This window comes from Photinus pyralis, unplaced genomic scaffold (assembly GCF_008802855.1).
Source record: "Photinus pyralis isolate 1611_PpyrPB1 unplaced genomic scaffold, Ppyr1.3 Ppyr1.4_LG8, whole genome shotgun sequence".
Lineage (NCBI taxonomy): Eukaryota > Metazoa > Arthropoda > Insecta > Coleoptera > Lampyridae > Photinus > Photinus pyralis.
Window position 1 is genome coordinate 34366742 of NW_022170819.1, and position 14168 is coordinate 34380909.

The window sequence follows — 14168 nt, forward strand, 5'->3', positions numbered from 1 at the left end:
TAAGAGGAACCTACTACCACGAATTAACAACCAAATAGCCTTACATGCTGTGTACTCCATTGAAGAGCTCACTCGATTATGTCAAGCAGTAGAAGAGTCCTATGCTAGAGCAAACATCTTTAAACCACCTCCTACGAATTATCGTTTATTACTAGAACCTGACTTAGCATACCACAGGCCCTCAATACAAACACATGCTGTGGATACGTCTGCCCAAATTCCTCCAATCAGTTCAGCATCAACAAACCCGTTTTGGACCCCGGAATGCGCACCCATTAACTGCTGGAACTGTCAGTCACCGAATCATACAGCGCGAAATTGTGGTCAACCAAAACGAAGGTATTGCTTTAAATGCGGCCATCAAAACGTAACCGTGAAAACCTGCCCAAAATGTGCGATAGGTGGCGTTTTGGGAAACGAGAATCGGATTCACTCGCAGACCCAGATGTGAATCCCGAGATATTGTCATCGGTCTCAACTTCCTTACCCGTTCATCTACAAATTCAAATTAATTATGTATTGGACAACGTCATCGGTGATGAGCGACCATACCTCAATGTGACCATATTTGGACAGCCCTTCTTGGGATTGTTAGATTCCGGAGCCTCTGTTACCTTAGTCGGAAGTCAAGGATATAACAAATTAACAGCACTTAATTTACCCCTTAAGCCATGCAAGAATATGACGTGTACTGTTGCTAATGGAAACAGCTGTTCAGTTCTTGGATTTTATGAGTTACCGATCTGCCTGCAAGGTAAGGTGAAGATCATCAACGCTATGGTTGTGCCCGCTGTATCCTATGCTTTAATTCTTGGTGCAGACTTCTGGAGAAATATGGGAATCGTACCCGATCTTCGTCGTGGCCTTTGGACCTTTACTGATAATCCCGAATCATTACAACAGATTAGTTCCATAACATCTAGCGAGCACTTGACTGTCGATCAGAAGTTGCATCTAGACGACCTGATCTCTAAAATCTTTACAGATATGCCAGATGAATTGGGATGTACGTCTTTGGTCGAGCATAAAATTAGAACCAAGGCAGAGCCGATCAAGCAACGTTTTTACCCAATCTCACCAGCGTTGCAGAAGATCGTTAATGCAGAATTGGATGATATGTTGGCCAAGGGTGTAGTACGACCGTCAAGCAGTCCATGGTCATCACCGATCGTGATGGTCAAGAAGAAGGATGGGAGTTATCGCTTCTGTGTCGACTACCGGAAGGTAAATAAGGTCACCGAACGGGATGCTTTTCCTCTTCCGTTCGTGTCACACACATTGAACAAATTGAGAGATGCCAAGTACTTGACTTCGCTGGATATTAAGAGCGCGTATTGGCAAGTCCCAATGGTTCGCGACCCATAACTGCTTTTACAGTACCTGGTCGTGGGCTATTCGAATTCTGCAGAATGCCATTCGTTTTGCATAACAGCTGCGCAACATGGCAAAGATTAATCGATGGTGTTTTGGGAATGGACCTCGAACCTTTTGTTTTTGTATATCTAGACGACGTGGTAATCATCACCCAAACCTTTGAAAAGCATCTTGAAGTAGTCCAAGAAGTATTCAATCGATTAAAACGTGCTGGTCTTACGGTACGTAGAGATAAATGTCAATTTTGTGTGCACGAAATGAAATACTTGGGCTATGTCGTCGACAAGGATGGGCTTCATGTCGATCCAGATAAGGTGTCAGCCATTCTGCAAATCCCAACTCCTGAAAATATATCCACTGCACGACGTCTTTTGGGAATGGCCGGTTGGTACAGGAGATTTATACCGGACTTCTCAACACTAGTAGCACCTATATCCCGGCTTATGCAAAAGAATGTGAAGTTTGAGTGGTCTACAGAATGCGAAGATGCCTGGCGCAAGATAAAGGAACATCTTATATCAGCTCCAATTATATCGTGTCCCAATTTCGATTTGCCATTTGTGATCCAGACAGATGCCAGTGATTATGGTCTTGGTGCAGTATTGACCCAGTCTACTGATGAAGGAGAAAAAGTAATAAGCTATATTAGCCGCTCTCTCTCCACATCTGAGAGAAAATTTAGTACAACCGAAAAAGAATGCTTGGCCGTTGTCTGGGCGATAGAAAAATTTAGACCCTATGTAGAAGCTACCGAATTCACCGTCATCACGGATCATTTTCCTTTACTTTGGCTTCATAGTCTTAAGGAACCGTCTGGCCGATTAACCCGGTGGAGCGTTAGGCTACATTCTACAACAATACGATTTTAACATCATTCACCGTAAGGGTAAGGACAACATCGTACCTGATACATTATCGAGAGGTGTACCGATTATTGCAGAAGTGGAACATCGTCAAGATCCTTGGATATCGAGGATGATCGACCGAATCAAAAAGGATCCTCTCAAGTATCCATTATGATCTTATGATGGGAAACTACTGTACAAACGATGCAAGGACAAGTATCAGAATTTAGGGAATCCAGGTGATGAGTGGAAGATCGTTGTACCCAAGTCCCAACGAAGAGAAATTCTTCAGCAGCTCCATGACAGTCCTACTAGTGGTCACTGCGGTATATACAAGACTTATCGTCGAGTCACCCAACGATACTTTTGGCCCAAACTGAAAAGCGATGTCACTCATTACATAAAACAGTGCAAAATATGCCAAACTTATAAAGTCGAACTGAAACCACCCTCCGGATTAATGGCTGGTACGCAAGAGGTTTCAAAGCCCTGGGAGATTGTGTGCATTGATGTTGTTGGACCCCTGCCAAGATCGAAGTCAGGCCATTGTTACATACTGTCGATAATGGACAAATTCTCAAAATTTTGTCTCTTTTTCCCAATGCGATCAGCAACTTCTAAAATCATCTGTGAATTACTGGAGGACAACGTATTCTTACTGTTTGGCGCGCCTCGTAACGTTATATGCGATAATGGAAAACAGTTTACTGGCAACGAGTTCAAGAAGCTTGCTCAAGAATACAGTGTCAAGATATCGTACACAGCTTTATATCACCCTCAAGCCAATGCCTGCGAGCGGCAACATCGGACATTGAAAACCAGCTTCGTATGTAAAAGGAGACCACCGCAATTGGAAGCCGATGTTACAAACAGTTGCTTGCGCGATGCGTACCTCAGTAAGTGAAACCACTAAATTAACTCCTTATTTCCTAAACTTTGGACGTGAAATAATTCTAATGGCACGTATCATTCCAGCCCTGTAAATTTAGCACCCGATGTAGTCAACCCAAATAACGACCCCACTTCACGAGCCGCAATTCTTGCAAAGGTATACCAAGATGTTAAGAAGGAACTTATCAAATGTGCTGAACGAACTCGTAATGTCTACAATCTGCGTCGTAGAGATGTCCAATTTGATTTAGGCCAACAAGTCTGGCGAAGGAATTTTCCCATTTCTGATGCTGCCCGTTACTTTTCTTACAAACTGGCCCCTCGTTATATTGGCCCGTTTATAATTGCAAAGAAAGTGTCGCCGTGGACATACCAGCTCAAAGACGATAACAATCAGGACTGTGGGATATGGAATGTAAAAAGACCTGAAAATTACTTGTGATGAATATGAAGATGAAAGTTAATGTTGCTTCCTTTCCAGTTTTGTGTATGTCACTCTCTTAATAGTTTTCGTTCCTTTTTTTTGGTAGGGAGGTGTAAATAACAAAAAGGCGGGAAAATAAACGTAAAGCGGGAAAAATTAATACAATACACAAACGATAGAGGACGCTACAGAGGAAACCAAAGAAGCGACACAAAACGTAGAAAGCAGGTGAAAGATAAATGAGCAGAAAATCATAAGGAAAAGATTAAAGAGCCAAAAAAAATAGGACGAGGGTAAAAACGGCATCACAGATACAAAAAAAATACATACGGCGAATTCCAAACGTAACTTACAGTCCTAAAAGAAATAAAATGAATACTATAGAATGGTACGCCACTGGTATACAACCACCAATGAAACCCAAACAAAAATCCCTAATTCTAAAACTAAATATAAATCCTAACCTAAAATAAAATCAAAATAAAACTTATAAAGGGGTTTCGAAGGCGACAAAACTAACGACAAACTGAACGAAAAAAAAGGAACGTAACATCGTATAATTGCTAAGCAACAGATTTTCAATACCTAAACAACTCAAATTTACTCAGTAAAATTCAAACCTCTTGAGCAAGTAAAATTGTTAGGCAACCAAAATAGTTATTTACATAATAAGTCATGAAAGTGGTCGTTTACATGACGCGGAGGCTTATTGAAAAGTACGAGGACGCGCAGCGTCCGAGTATCTCTTTAATGCCTCCAAGTTAGGTGGACTCACTTTCATGACGTATTATATATAAAATTTTACCTGAAACCGCAACATGTAGATAACTTTTCCAAATTAAATTATTCATATGTGTGAAATTTTGATACCTAATCACGCATGTCAAAATCACTTTATTTAATTGTTTCCATAGATATTTCAAAATAATTAAAACAATCAGTGTCATTTTTAATGCAGTTTGCAGTTTATGCTTTGTACTTTTCCACTATACAGTCTTTATAACTAGGTACAAAAGCAGGTATCAGTGAAGAAGAGTACCTACGCGAGACGTTGTTATAATGTAGCCGAAGCTGCGGCCGCCGTAGTGCAATATTCGCTCCCCACAAAGTCAAGAAAGAGGTACGAAAAGGTGTACAAACCTTTTAATGACTGGCGCAAAACTAAAGGAATAATTACTTCCATACATATTCCATTAATTGTTAGTAATTAAAAAACCATTCTCTTTTGTGTAGGTATATATTAATAACATGCATTATAATTATCCAATCGTTGATTGACTAACTTGTTCAATGAACGATATAATTGTTATTTTGCATGTACTAGGACTGTAATGGGAGTCAGGCAAAAATATTACAGTACTAGTCAGGTAAAGGTCAACTTTCTAATGTCAAAATAGCCCTGAAATTTAGATTTTCTTGACGGTTTCAGGTAAACAATTTTCTCCTCGTCTCCAGTGCCGTTACGGGAGTGATTACCTCTAACGAATCTTGCTTCCCTCCCTTTGTAGTGCCTGGAGCAGTAGTCCATTTCCGGGCCTTGATGCCTCCTCTGTAGCTGCGGAAGCTATCGAGGCATGCGGGTGGAGACGAGCCGTCTTGTTGCGTTGAGACCAGAGGTGGACTGGGTCAAGCATAGAGTGACCCAGTGACCCGGTGGACCAGTTTAGTTTTTCTGCCCAGTGACCGGTGGACCCAGTGACCGCGTGACCCAGCTTTGACCCGGTGACCCAGCTTGACCAGTGACCAGCTTTGACCCGGTGACCCAAACTTGCCCGTTTTGAACCCCCAGTGACCCAGCTTGGACCGGTGACCCAGCTTGACCGTGTTGACCCAGTTTGACCCGGTGACCCAACTTTACCCAGTGACCCATCTTGACCAGCTTTACTACAGTGACACCGTCTTGACCCGGTGGCCCAGTAGTAATTAAATTCATTGTTAGGTATCATCCAAAACAATTTCAGTAACTTTTAATTTAAAAAAAAACTTCCTCAATAATATTCGCAACAAGCACGTAGCCCAATTTCATTCAAGAGAACTAATACCTAAAAAATCAAATGCATTTGTTTATAGTTTGTAGTCAAGTAGTCAATGAAAGTATTTAGAGAAAAGATTTATTTGCATTAAGCTAACTAGTAGAAAAAAAATTAAATGTGAATGACACACCTGTAAGCAAACTGGTAAGCCCTGAAGCAAAAAATAACATTATTCTAATACAATTCGGGACATGGAAAAGTTTTTACGCAGTATTAAAGCAAACATCACAGAAATGACAGTTGTCAAGCAATCGAGTATTATTTTCAACAAACCAGCATTTCATTTATTGCATAATCTGTACACTTGAACGAGGGCACTGACTTAACTGCGTTATTCAATCAAACTAGGTGACTGGGTCGAATTGGGTCCCGGGTGAAATTGCGTCGCTGGGTCAAACTGGGTCAACTGGGTCCTGGGTCAAACTGGGTCACTGGGTCAAACTGGGTCACTGGGTCACTGGGTCAACTGGGTCACTGGGTCAAACTGGGTCACTGGGTCTAACTGAAAAGAGTATGACGTGACCCAGCGACCCAGTGACCCAGTTTAATTTAGTGACCCAGGTGACCCAGTTGACCCAGTCGTTGAGACTGAGACTGTATCGGCATTTGTACTCGGTAACTTGAAAGGCAGAGTTACGCGAATAGCGATCGTTTGAGAGTGCAGATCGTCTGCGCTAAAAAGTTACGCCTTCGAAATTAGCTTATTTAGCGTGAAAAAGTATTAATGGAAGAGGAGTCAAGCAGCGATGACTGTAGAGTACATGTATTTTGCTAGAATATACTTCACGAATACGAATTTTGAGTCAATGCAATTTCCATGTGATGGATACGAATTAGAGGTACCTATTGTATAAAAATTATTCAATATAACTATACTCAACCATCATGATGCATTTTTGAGTTTCATTATCGACGAAATCAACTAGTGATTTCCTATGTTGAGGGAGGTCCACCGAAATCAGATTTTTTGTAAGGAGTACAAGAAAGCTGGATTTGGTACCGGCAAGATCTAAATTGTTCGATTCGATTGAGTTAGTGGATGCAACCTATATTTTGATCAATTTTAAAGTAAACAGTAACTACTCGTTATAAAAGTTAAGAAAACAAGAAAACAGAGTTTGCTTGCAAGATTGGTACTTAACCATATTTGCAAAAAGTGACAACTGTGCTTTGTAAACTCCAAATCGTAGTTGCGGCACCATTTTAGTTGTAGTAATAACAGTTGTTTTTTTGGTTCATCGTTTTCAGAGTAAGTTTTGGTTGCATCAAGATATATTAAAGATGGTAGGATGACTCGCCGCCATTATGTAAGACAGAATGCGGCGCCAGTTAAAATCGCTCCCTAGATGTCGCCACCCATCCCAGTGTACTTCACAAAACTGTCAATTTATTCAAACACGTCATTTAAATTTGAATTAAACCATCAAATATGAGAAAGTGTTTGATTTGAGACCACAATACGCCCTTAACTCGTGATACATCTTTACTTCAAGTTCCTTCAGTATGTAATTGAAGCATTTCGACTTTTTTTTAGTCAAAATAATTTACCTACTTAGTGTAAATGCAATAATTACAATTCTTGTTTTGTAGATTGTCATAACGCGCAGCTTCTTAAAAATATGCGTAACTAGCAAAATTGGTCTAATTAAATTGTTGACGTTGTTTACAGAAAATTTATTTGTAAATATTTGTAAAAAATGTAACAGGCAGTTTCCCTGATAATAATATGGAAAAAGGGTCTATGTTTTAACGCATCTTTATTTTAAATTTCCATGGAAAGTAGGAGAGCGACAACTAAGTAATTGTACTCGGCATGAGACCCAAGGCAAGGAAGCTGTGCAGAAGTGTAGTGTAGTTGTGTTTCCCCACACATCGCTAGCATCGATATACAATACAATTCCACGTCGTTGCCTACGCAGTGATCTGTCATTCTTCTGAAGTCCGAAGTTGGTCGTTTTGCAGAGGCGTTAAATGGGAAGTTGACTAAGGTTAGGATAAGTCACATTTTCCTACTTCCGTTTTGTAGTTCAGCCTCCAGCACTGCCACACTCCTGGAACAGAAGTTGGTTAAAGTTATTGCACTAGTCCCCTTCTATCCAGCATTTAGATCTTGGGAGCTTCCGAGATTAAGTTATAAAATAACAAGGTAGGTTGAACAAGTCGGGTCCCCTACCTTCCATCTTAACAGTAATAATGTAGACTTTTGCCAGTTCCTTCAATCCCCATCTCAGCAGCCGAGAATCTCGCTAATCAAACGGGCAATAATGATTTTGTGTCAGAGGTTCTTACATCTCTCGGCATGATTGCTTACACCGTAGATTGTGTAGGTGAGGGTCATTTGATGCTTATCTTAATATAAGAAGGGCGGCTCCTAGTTTGTTCACATATGGTTTACATTGATCAATGACTTGTTGACTTCGCTTGATCCAGTACAAGCTCCGACAGCTAGGCGGGGTGAGAAGTCTGTAATGCAGGTATTGCGCTACTATTTACTGTGATAACGAGCATCCTTTTTAGTGGAGCCCCTCAATGCTCTGTAACTTTGAACTTTAGCAAAGTGAACAGTGCGATGTGCAAGTTTGCTTGCTTATACATCCGATTAGTACTTGTCTATTTTATTTACCGAAATTGTTTGCAACAATAACTAGGTATAACACACTGTAGATGCCAAACCACACCAAGTCGCTAAGTAAAAAATTTTTGTACATAACATCATAACCTAAAACAATTTTAATGACATTAAGTTGAAGTACACTGATCACCCTGGCGCCATCTATGGATTGAGTTTACCTAGCGCCGGATTTGGCGTCAAATTTTACAGGTATAAGCGCGCCTACCAGTCTCTATATATCTTGGGTTGCATTCTGCATATTAGGTGTAATTAGTTTAGTAGCCTTCGAAGTTCTGTTTTCATTTCATTTCCATTGCAGTATCATTGTTTAATTAAGTCCGAATCCGCAAACAATGTGGTCGGCCCTCGGTTTCAAATTTTCTTCATTTTCAATTTCTGCTTTTCCGCTTTCCTCGTTTACTGTTTGCATAATCTCTGTATTTACACACTTATTTTTGACGTTATCTTTTTTGTTTTAACTGGGCGAGTTCGAGTTCTCAAATTTGTCAGGTTTTAATAAGGAATTAATTAATTAGGTCTAAATTTTACACAAAAGACACAACTTTCCTTTTCCTTCCAGACGTAAGTTCATTTGCATTACTTCCATACCTAATCTAATCGGTTTAAAGCAGGGCGAGAGAGACAATTGTCAAAACCTGCGATGTTTTATTATGTGAAGATAGTGTTTTGAGGAATAGGTACAAACACTAGTTTGAAGCTCAAAATAATCGTTAAAAACCTCACAAATATGCATTTATTCCTAAATTTTGAGCTCTTATTTGTCAAGTTGACGTGACTATTCAATTCATCTAACATTTGTCACATTTCGACCAGTGGAATGTCGAGATTTCAAATTGTTGGGCCAATGGGAACGAATTATAGTGATAATTGCACGTGTGGTATTTCAGCGATAATTACACGTGTGGTATTTCAGCGACAATTCAATGCGATTATTCAATGACATTTGTCAAACTTCCACCAGTGAAATGACGCGAAATTTTGTCGTATTAACCGGAACATTCTTCTTAGTTTGTTAATCAATTTCGACAACCGACTTATCACCACATCTTTTAATTTAATCACTTATAACGAATTAGCTTGGAGCACAAAAGTTCGAATAGAATCAATAGCAAAATGAAAAACAACTTCCGTTAATTTATTTTGACGTTTATTGTTGTCATGGAAATACATTCGCGTGGGTATATATGCTTAATTTTTCGTTTGATTCATTGAATAGTCCTCCGAATACCATTCGTAGTCGAAGTATTTGTAGATTATTTTTGAGCTGCTGCTCCACTCATGCTAGTTACGCTTTTTAATACCACTCGCGCAAGCGCTCGTGGTATTAATCAGCGTAACTAGCATTCGTGACAGCACCTCAAAAATATTCGACAATACTTCGACTATAACTCTCGCCAGGAAAGATTGCCGGTCACAGCACACCTTGTGTCGATCTACAATCTATGTTTTTCTTAAGATGCGAGCGACTTCCGGAATAGGACCGTGCCAATGTTGAACGAAAAGTCATTTTGTTCAACACTGACACGATACTATCCCGGAAGTCGCTCACATCTTTAGAAAAACATACGATTGTAGACCGGGATCAAGTGTTCGGTGACCGGCAATCTTTCCTGGCGAGAGGTTTACTTATGGTATTATATATGAAAATTTTATTCAAGCTCAAAAATTGAAATTAGTATCGTTAAAAAGCTTAAAATAATAAAACATTCGCCGATTTGTGCCAGCTTGAGGGACGTCTCTTTTGGGGTTAAAATGAAGTTTACTTTTACGTGCATAGTTGTAGGGACGTACGGTACAAAAAGGTAGCTTAATTACTGTGTAACATATGCTAATGCAACAAATTACGTGTGATTTACCAGCGTAACCCGAAATTCAAACAAGCTTAAACCCACTGTGTAAGTTATTACTGTACATTTTGGAATTGAATGGAAGCATCTGCTACGTTCGTTACAAGTTTAAATTAATTTCCCGTGCTACATATGCACAAACTCTCGAACATCAATGAACGAATATCGTCAAAATTTGCATTTAGAAACTGCATCAACGAAGAGCCTCATATTTTATGACTAAGAAAATACGGAACTAAGGACACAAAAGCTCGAATCTAGTGACGTAAGAGCATTTCACCTAATTTGAACAAGCTGTCTGTTACACAAAAACGCGTTCGGAATGAAAATGTTGAAAGTGGTTTTCAATGGGTAGGTCGGAAATTGTTCCCTCGAATAGCATTTTGAGCGTTAGGTATTGTTACTGATTAAACCGCCGTCGCCACGTCGTAGTGTTTAATTGCCGTTTAAGTTAATTTACCGTCACAATTTAATTACTAAACTAATTGCGTATTATGCTTCATTAAATATTATATGAATCTACAAAAAGGGAGAGTATGTAAATGTGTTCTCCAGCTACGCTTCTTCTTTAGAAACTATATTCAAATAGGTACGTCGCATAGAATACAACATAAGAAATATAAAGGCTAAAAGTGAGTGATGAATATGTAAAGTACCTACACCTTTTATATTGTGTCGTCGTAAGGTTTTATTTTTGTGGTCTTTTATGCTTGAATTTGGTATACCTTTGGATAAAGATCACCATCCTAGAACGATCATTTTGTCGTTTGCTTATGAATTATCATGAGAATGTGCGCATTGCGCAAGTGTCTGACTTTTGTAGTGAAATGGTAGAGAAAAAGTCAAAGAAAAACCACACTGAACATCCAGAAAGGACGTAATGACAATAACGCATACACGAACGTCACTAAAACCTTGTGCATAAAATGCGCATTCTTATCATTTTATCACTTGGTTATTGCGTGACGCAGTTTATAATACCTACGTAAAACACAAAAATATAAATATTTATATTTTAAAGAATCTCCAGGCGATTAGCGAATGGTATTTAATTGTACAAAATAATCAATACAAGTACATTTCGTAAACCCGCGTTCTGGTAACTTATAGAATTATAGTGCTTGTGGGGAGTTGATCTTCAAAGGTAAACGGCTAGCTAGAGCATCGGCGTTACCTAGTTTGTTACCTGGAACAAACTCTAATTCATAGTCATAAGTGCTTAATAAAATTGTCCAACGTAACATTTTCACCGGTGTCAAGTTAGCCCCCCCCACTTTTTAAATTTGCAAAATATTTTTATGCCAAACGTTTGTTAGGTGTTTGTTGGCGTTTATTAGTTACATCAACGATCAACCAACAAACGTGAAAATGTAACTAACACCAACAAACGATTGAAATAATAATATTCTGAAAATTCCAAAAGTGGGGGACTAACTATGCGCACAAATTTTGAAATTTGAATAATTAAATAGCGGTCAACCAACAAACGTCAAAATGTAACCAACAAACGCCAACGACCAACAAACGATTGGCATAAAAATATTTTGAAAATTCAAAAAGTGGGGGCCTAACTTGACACCGGCAACATTCTCTGGGAAAGAACGTCTGGAATACTTTTATTAGGCCCGAAAATCCCGAATAGCGGTTTGTGGTTAGTTCTTATTACGACGTGTCTAGCAATAACACAGTTGTAAAATTTTTTAATCTCTTCTAATAACCCTTAAAGCTTCTCTATCAATTTGGGCAAAATGTCATTCCGTTGAAGAAAGTGTTCTCGAATGAAAAGCCATTGGCAATAGTACCCCCGATTCGTTGGGTTGAGCTAACACACAACTTACTCCGTAAGAACTTGTGTCACAAGGAAGAATTAATGGTTTTTTTTCATTATTGTGGCTTAAACCCGGTTCGGAAGCAGTCTGTAAAATCTAAAACGATCTACGATTTGAGATGTGCGAGGTGTGAAATGTACAGAAAGGCTGTCACCTTATCTGAACTCGAAAGACTTGATTGAAGCTTCACGAGCAGCATTGACAATACAGGAACTGAGAAAGGAGTTTGATAGCTACAGCAGGGAAAGCTCGGAGGTGTATTTGGGACTGCAAATGCACGGCCGTCCAAGAGTCAACTAACAAAAAATAATAGACCAAATAATAGCAGATTGAAAATAAACAAAACGCCCCATAAGAAAATAATTCACAGAAACGATGAAACTGACCATCAAAGCTCTACTCCAGGTCTTTGTATTTTTTGTAATACAGGATGTCAAAAACCGAGTGTGCACATTAGTGTTAACCAGGCTCACTCGCATCATGTTCTTTTGCTTCCTTTTTGACAGTCGGTTTCTATAATCATTGGCGTTAAAATTGTGGAAACGTTTTACGAAAATTGGCTTACAAAAAACTGCAGCCAATCGACCCGTTTTGACGTATATAACTCAAGATATCTTGAATGTTAATCAAATGACAAACTTTCTATTATTGGATTCCTAAAGAAACAAGGAATCTTTAGAGGACAGCCTCATCCCAAAATGACGGGAATATAATGGTTTATTTTATAGCACATGTTAAATTGACATTTTAATAGATTTGAATAAGTAGGCTAAGCCGTTCTTGAACCGTAAGGATATAGATAAAGTGAAACAAATGATTGTGCATTCTAATAACATCTGTCATTTTTATTTCAAATGCACGATATAAAATGACGTTCAGAACATATGAAAATTCTGTTTCTATAGAAACGATCGCGATGGCAGAACCTTAGCTCGCTATCTCTGATGTCTCTAAATTATATTTAGAACTGTCAGCAGCTTTGATTTATGATTTATATGGCTTCTGCTATAAAATAAAGTTTTGTATTATACACGACTATAAAGGGAAACTAACCTTCTCGTGAAAGTTAATTCACTCATTGGTTAAAATAACCCTTTCTCGTCTTGTATAATAAATAGCTATTATCGCGATGTTTGCGCCAGGCTGGTACGTTTTTCCATAAAGCTGCGTATACATTATCCGAACCGAACGTGTAATGTAACATGTAATGTAACAAATTCGTGTAGTTGGGACGGTACCCCGAGCACGAAGCAAGCAGGTTCGCAACGTGCTCGCCCGCTACACCAAAAGTCGGTTTTTGTGACGAACACAAAGAGATTCGCTCGCCCAGTTGAAACGTTTTTTAGTATTTCTCCGTGTTTGTAGCGTGCTTGAATCGATTGGAGCACAAAACGAATAGGTACGCAATTATGCGTTCGTGCTCGTTCTGTCAAAAGTGAACGAGCCATGAACGAGCATTACATTACATGTTCGGTTCGGATAATGTAGACGCATCTTTAAGCGCCTATGTTAAATTGGACGATTTTTAAATTGGTGTATCTTGAAAACGAATCCAATGACATGTATAGTATGTATAATCATTTAACTTTACCGTCCCATAGAGCACACTTTAAACTTTCATTTCATCTAAGTTTGATTACCAAATGACGGGATAGATCATACTTTAACAAGCATATCAATCGCTAATTGAAAAAGTTTAGATATTTTCAATATATCGTATAGTACTTAATTTATTATAACTTCAACGGAGTATAACAACAGTAATTACTTAGCTAGAGTTTTCGTGTTCTTCTTTATTCTCTTATGAAGCGCCAAGAAAGTTCACAAAATAATGGAAATTTCGAACATGGTTTAAACTTAGTTCAATCAGGAACCGATCTATTAATTTCATCATGCGTCTTAAATAAATACCTTTTTATGGAGTAGACCATCTTTGCAAGAAAGTTTCCCATTTTGACATCTTGACTAAACTCATCTCTTCTGCAATAATCCGTGCACCTACCCTCTATTAGGTTTCCCTAGTTCTCGTACCGTTTCCATATTTACGCCCGCGTGAGTTTTCGCACGAGCAGCGTTCACTTCTTTCCACCCTTTTTTTGACATTCCTATTCAAACACTACAATTTCTTTCATAACAGCCTCGCCATGTGTGGTTCTTAGCATTTCATTTGCACTTTTATTCGATATGCGTTTTAAGAACATTTTTTTCAGTTGAAATAATAGAAGTGCCAAACTGATTTTATTTTAATTTATCACAGCTATATATGAGACACATAAAGCCCCATACATTCCTT

At 38.7% G+C, this 14168-nt stretch overlaps 2 protein-coding genes and 1 long non-coding RNA gene across 4 annotated transcripts in view; 1 reads left to right on the top strand and 2 right to left on the bottom strand.

The window, feature by feature from the left end:
• Positions 1–14168, top strand: part of LOC116178913 — a 194765-nt gene that overhangs the window by 146216 nt on the left and 34381 nt on the right. The gene's annotated exons all lie outside the window — the stretch shown is intronic.
• LOC116178914 overlaps positions 1–14168 on the bottom strand; it is a 195833-nt gene that overhangs the window by 97674 nt on the left and 83991 nt on the right. The gene's annotated exons all lie outside the window — the stretch shown is intronic.
• LOC116178916 lies at positions 7231–8416 on the bottom strand. Its single transcript, XR_004146912.1, has 2 exons — positions 8191–8416; positions 7231–8101 (listed from the first exon to the last, which is right to left on the bottom strand). It is a non-coding gene; the product is annotated as an uncharacterized LOC116178916 (long non-coding RNA).